Genomic DNA, 6,000 nt, shown 5'->3' with positions numbered 1-6,000 from the left:
TCCTGAGTGCCTTCAAAGGGGCGCTGGAGGAGAGAAGGGCAAACCTGCAGGTGTACTATGAGCCAGGCCAGCAAGTGAGGAGCTGGGACTTCCCCTCCAGGCTGGTGTTTGCAAGGCTGGACAGCTTCCTGCAGAGGCTGCAGGTGGTGAAGGTGAGAGGTCCTGCAGCCACGAGCTGCCTGCCTGGCACCTTCCCTCCCCAATGCCAGGGGATCACTCTGTGCTCTCTGGTCCCCCTGACATCAAGGCCAGGACTTGTTTGCCCAGGTCCTGCTCAGTGCCTGTGTCAGATTTGCTGCTGTGTCCTTCTGCTCAGGCTGGTGGCTGTGTCAGTGCTCCCAGGGCTCCTCTGGGACTCGTGCTCTTGTTGGGACAAGGGGATGGGGGTCATGGGCCTGTGGTTTGCATGGGTGGGGATAAACCAGGATGAGCTCTGGGACACCCTGGGGCATTCAGGGGCCCCTGGGGCAGTCAGGGGCACCCTGGGGCATTCAGGGGCACCCTGGGGCATTCAGGGGCACCCTGGGGCATTCAGGGATACCCTGGGGCATTCAGGGGCCCCTGGGGCATTCAGGGGCACCCTGGGGCATTCAGGAGCACCCTGGGGCATTCAGGAGCACCCTGGGGCATTCAGGGGCACCTTGGCACTGGGCATCTCCTGACTTGGACAGGGGGCCTGGGGAGGAGCAGGGACATTTTCCACATCCCTCACAGGGCATCCCTTCCCATCGCAGTGTGTGCCCAGCTGTGGGGTGTTCCTGTTTGCTGTGGTTGTGAGGCAGGGCAGGGACAGGGGGTGTCATGAGTGCCATCATCCCTCAGCTCTGTGGGTGCCTGTCATACAGGGTGTAGCTGTCACACAAACACTGGGCTCACCTGTGAGCTCTCCTGTGGGTACCAGCTCACTGCACCTGCTGGTCACTCTGTTAGTGTTCAGGAGCACATAATCACAGAATGGTTATATACAGGTGCTTTTATTAAAGAGCTCTGGGTGTCAGGGTTCCAGACCCAAATCTGACCTGACATGGTTTTGAGCTGAACATGTTTTATATTCTATCATTATATAACTTACATATTAGTTATTAAAATTACATTGTTCTATTGTACACATTGATTTCATCCAAGCATGGATTTCTCGTGATCTCCTCAAACCCCTAACATAGTTTCTCATGATTCTTTAAACAATAATTATATCTAATCACATCTAACAATCATATAATTCATCATATACTGACTATAGAGGTGCAGTTTCACATGATCCAGCAAATACAAGGTCTAACATTTTCCCAGGGCCTACTAAGCCCAACTTTCTTTCTAACTCCCTGAATTTTCTGTGGTTTTAAAATCTTTTACTATCAACAATCTCTGTTTTTGGATGGGCTGCTCCCAGCTGGGGGGTCAGATGGGCACTGTGCAGGCTGCTGGTGCCTATGCAAGGCAAGGTCTGGGTTGCTTTTCTCCTTCTCTCATTCCCTGCACTGGAACAGAAGGTTTTACTGCTTTAACCACACTGTGTAACTCTGCTCCTTCCCTAAGGAGCTGTGTTGAAAAGCACAGTGGGGGCATCTGTGTTAAAACCACTCAGTTGTAGAGTCACAGAGTTGTTTGGGTTGGAAGGGACCTGAAAGATCATCCTGATCCCATCCTGAGCACCCTCAGGGTGACCCAGGAGCAAACATGGCTCTGTGCAGTGGGAGCTGCTGTCACCTGCTCGTGGCTGAAGCTGTGTGTGCCTCCTCTGGCTCTGCAGGGTCTCCTGAGCACAGCCCTGGACCTGGCCCAGCTGGAGAAGATTGAGTTTGGGGGCGTGAGAGGGAAGGCCCTGGGCCAGCAGGTGCTGGCCATGCATGAGGAGTTCCAGGAGTGCTACCAGGTGTTCTCAGAGCGAGCCTACGACTGCCTGGACCTGGCCAACGTGGTAGGTGGGCACCTGTGGGGGTGCCAGCAGCTCATCCTCCTCTCCAGGGAGCAGCTCCCTCTGCAGCAGAGCCCTGCTCCTCCTTCCAGCTGCTCCCTCCCTTTGTGGTGCTCTGATCTGGCCCTGTAGGGGACAGGGAGCTGCTGGTCTGTTCTGCAGGCACTTGGCAGTTCCTGCAGCTCCACATCTCAGGATCACACCATGAACCAGGCTGGGGCAGACCTTTGAGATCATCAAGTCCAAGCTGTGCCCCAACACCTCCTCATCAACTAAACCATGGCGCTGAGTGCCACATCCAGCCTGTTTTTAACGTGTCAGTGACTTCCCCACCTCCCTGGGCAGATGATTCCAGGGCCCAACCACTCTTTTAGTGAAGAATTTTTCTCCTGATGTCTAACCTAAAGTTCCCCTGGCACAGCTGAAGTCCAGCATGCCTTGCTGGTTCAGTGAGTTTGAGCTTCTGTGGGTTTTTGGGGTGGTGGTCTTCAGGATCAGAGAGTGTGAAGATCGTTCCTGTCTCACCTCCAGCTGAAGTTAGGGACTTGTTGGACTGTGGGTCCATCCCAGAGGTTCTTGAGCTCAGCCATGGGATGGGACAGAAGTGTCCTTGACTGTGGAGGAGTGTTTTAATTCCTGGTGAATAAGATTGTACACACATTCAGATTGTACATACATTCATTCTTTGCTCTGCTTTATAAGAGCGTGTTTTACTTCAAGTTGTTTCTCCCCACAAACACACAATCCCATTTTAAAAGCTCTGACAGATGCTGCTTTTCATCTTCACTTGGACAGCAGCTGTTAAGAGATTCAATTACTCTGGCCATGTTAGGCAGGAGCCAAATGAAAGTGTCTCTTGCTGCTGCACAGCAGAGTTGATTCTGGAAGCATTTCTGTCTCTAAACTGCATACAGACTGAATCTGTTCCTGGTGAATAAGAAGAGCAAAGAGCTCTGGGCAGGGAGGTGGCAGGGAGGTGGCAGACACCTCCCCAGGGCCCTCTCCCAGCCCAGGACTTGTTACTGCCCTCAAACAGGAGTTTGAGCAGGATGCCCTGGGCTTCCAGCAGAAGGTGCAGGACATTGACCGTCGGCTGGGCACCGTGTTCAGCCAGGCCTTCAGCGACGCCCCGGGCCTGGAGCACATCTTCAAGGTCTGTCTGTCTGTCTGTCTGTGCCTCCCCTCCCTCCCTGTGAGCCCCACAGAGAGCCCAGACAGGGCTGCAGCTGCAGGCTGTGCCCGTGGGATGGACAAGGGGACAGTGACATCAGGGATGGACTTTGGGACAGTGACATTGGGATGGATTTGGGGCGGTGACATTGGGATGGATTGGGGACGGTGACATTGGGATGGACAAGGGGACGGTGACATTGGGTTGGATTGGGGACAGTGAGTGACACTGGGTTGGATTTGGGGACAGTGACGTTGGGTTGGATTTGGGGACAGTGACATTGGGTTGGATTTGGGGACAGTGACACTGGGTTGGATTTGGGGACAGTGACGTTGGGATGGATTGGAGACAGTGAGTGACACTGGGTTGGATTGGGGACAGCGACATTTTGGGTTGGATTGAGGACGGTGACATTGGGATGGACAAGGGGACAGTGACGTTGGGATGGACAAGGGGACAGTGACGTTGGGATGGACAAGGGGACAGTGACATTGGGTTGGATTTGGGGACAGTGACGTTGGGATGGACTTGAGTGAGGATGCTCAGCCCTGTGGGTCCCTCTTGAGCCCTGGAGCCGGGGATGTCCCTGCTCCTCACCTCTCGACACAAACAGCAGAGTTTGCTCAGTTTGGGGAAGAGCAGCCAGAGAAATGATTCAGATCAGGGTTTTGGATGGCAGGAGTTGCACTGGTGTCCCTGGGAGCTGGAGGAAAGGCTGCTCTGAGTTCTGAGGCCAGGCTGGACAGGGCTTGGAGCACCCTGGTCTAGTGGAGGTGTTCCTGCCCATGGCAGGGGGTGGAATGAGCTGGGCTTTAAGGTCCCTTCCAATCCAAACCATTCTGAGATTCTCTGATTTCCTGGTGAAAACTGTTGTTAAAACCAGGTGATGATTGTTAATATCAATTTGTTAATACATGGATGAATTTCAGCTCTGAAAATTGAGGTTTTCTAGAAATGAGGGGGCTTTGTTTAACAGAGAATCTATCCTGCAGAGAAAGTAAATGGTATTTTCTGGAAAAAATCAGAATAAATATAAAAATTACTATAGAAAATGGCAAGTGATAGCATTTACCTCTGAGTTGTTTTGGGGTTTTTTAAATAGCAAATTTTGAAGATTGACAATTGGAATATGGTTCAACCACAGAGGTCTAAAAATTTCTGTAATAAGACATCCTTTGTGATGTGGTTTAGTGGTGGGATCAGTCAAAGGTGATCTTGGAGTTCTTTTCAAACCTAAATGTCTCTATGAAAGGCAGGAACTACTTGGGAAAGCGGGGCAAAACCTTCCCTTTGACAAATGTCCATCAGTGCAGACCTCTGAGTTACTGAGGAGCTGCATCAGCGAGGAGAATCCCAGTGGGACTTTGTGCAGGAGTTTGACTTTTCCCTGCTCTTTCCCTGACTTTTCCCTGCTCCTTGCCCTGCACAGCTGCTGGCCATGTTCCGGAACCTTCTGGAGCGCCCTGGGATTGCTGAAGTTGTTGCTGACAAGGTCCCTGTCCTGCTCAGCATGTTCAGCACTGCCCTGGACCAGGCCAGGCTCACCTACAGCAGGCACACCCAGGCAGGGCTGCAGCTCGGTGGGTGCCGTGTCAGGAGGAAAATGGATTTTACAGGAAACTGGATTTAGGCTAATTTAGGGAGAGAAATAATTTGCTTTTGCTAAAGACACCAGAACTTCCCAAATCGCAAAGGTTTTCAGCTTTCCTGGTGGGAAGTGCCTGGGAATGCTCTGTTGGTGGCATTAAAGCAATGCCAATATCCTTTTTTTTAAATGTGCATGTGTGGGTAATGCTGGAAATGCAAAGGGGAGGTGGGAATTTGGGGTTTGATCAGCTTTTTCCAGATTTATTATTCTTGAGAATGCTGGCACAGAAGGGAATAGGTAAATTCTTGTTGGGAAGACTCAGGAAGGCTGTTCTGGAAGTTCTGGGAGAGGCAGCACTGCTGGAACCAGAGCAGGTCAACAAGGGGAGTGGGGAGATTCGTGGAGGATAAGTCCAGCATTTGCTGTGGCTTTGGGGAGTTCTGTGGCTCTGAGATGGGATGGTCACAGCCAGCTCCCAGCCAGAAATCCCTTCCTCAGCATCTGTGGGAAGCAGAGAATTGCCCCCAGTCTGGTTCCAGGACGTGCCAGGCTTCTCCTCTGATCCCTTATGGCAAATCCACAGGGGGGTTTGTAGGTCACAGACTGTGACCGTGTTCACTGGGGTCTGAGGATGAGGGAAGAGATGAGGATCTCACTCCATGTTTCACAAGGCTGATTTATTATTTTATAATATATATTGCATTAAAACTATACTAAAATAATAGAAGAAAGGATTTTCTCAGAAGGCTGGCTAAGAATAGAATAGGAAAGAATGATAACAAAGGCTCTGTCTCGGACTCTCTGTCTGAGCCAGCTGGGCTGTGATTGGCCATTAATTAGAAACAGCCACATGAGCCCAATCCCAGCTGCACCTGTTGCATTCCACAGCAGCAGATAACCATTGGTTCCATTTTGTCCCTGAGGCCTCTCAGCTTCTCAGGAGGAAAAATCCCAAGGAAAGGATTTTCCGTAAAGATGCCTGTGGCAGCAGATGTCCATGCAGTGACAGAGGCTGGATCAGGGAGGCAGCCTGGCCCAGGGCAGCTCTGTGGGTGCTGTGGGCTTGCAGGGCTGATGGAATGCTGTTCCCCTGTGCCCTGCAGGGTTCCCCCCCCTGCACAAGAACGTCCCTCCCGTGGCCGGAGCGCTGGGCTGGGCGCGGGAGCTGCGGGCGCGGATCCAGGGGCCCTTGGAGCACCTCAGGCACGTCCCAGGGCTGTGAGTGTCTGCTCCAGGTGGGCTGGGACCATCTGGAAACCTCCCTCTGGAGGTTCTCTCTGTGTTGAATGCTATCCAATGGCTGTTGTCATTATAGTGCAGGAGTTC

General features: G+C 52.1%; 1 protein-coding gene across 2 annotated transcripts in view; it reads left to right on the top strand.

Annotated features, from left to right (window-relative positions):
* The window catches only part of DNAH9 (dynein axonemal heavy chain 9), a 161,040-nt gene that overhangs the window by 7,489 nt on the left and 147,551 nt on the right, over positions 1-6,000 (top strand). Inside the window, exons 6-10 of one of the 2 annotated variants that reach the window (XR_013184717.1) lie at positions 1-152; positions 1,751-1,918; positions 2,952-3,068; positions 4,516-4,666; positions 5,778-5,892. The exon at positions 1-152 is cut by the window's left edge and continues 82 nt beyond it. The gene's annotated coding sequence lies outside the window, so the exon portion shown is untranslated. Of the gene's footprint in view, positions 153-1,750; positions 1,919-2,951; positions 3,069-4,515; positions 4,667-5,777; positions 5,893-6,000 lie in introns of those variants that run through there. The other variant, XM_077188209.1, reaches the window with a different exon arrangement.

The sequence above is a fragment of the Agelaius phoeniceus genome, chromosome 19, assembly GCF_051311805.1.
Source record: "Agelaius phoeniceus isolate bAgePho1 chromosome 19, bAgePho1.hap1, whole genome shotgun sequence".
Classification (NCBI taxonomy): domain Eukaryota; kingdom Metazoa; phylum Chordata; class Aves; order Passeriformes; family Icteridae; genus Agelaius; species Agelaius phoeniceus.
The sequence above is the reverse complement of the archived record's forward strand: the minus strand, read 5'-3'. Positions and strand labels throughout refer to the sequence as shown.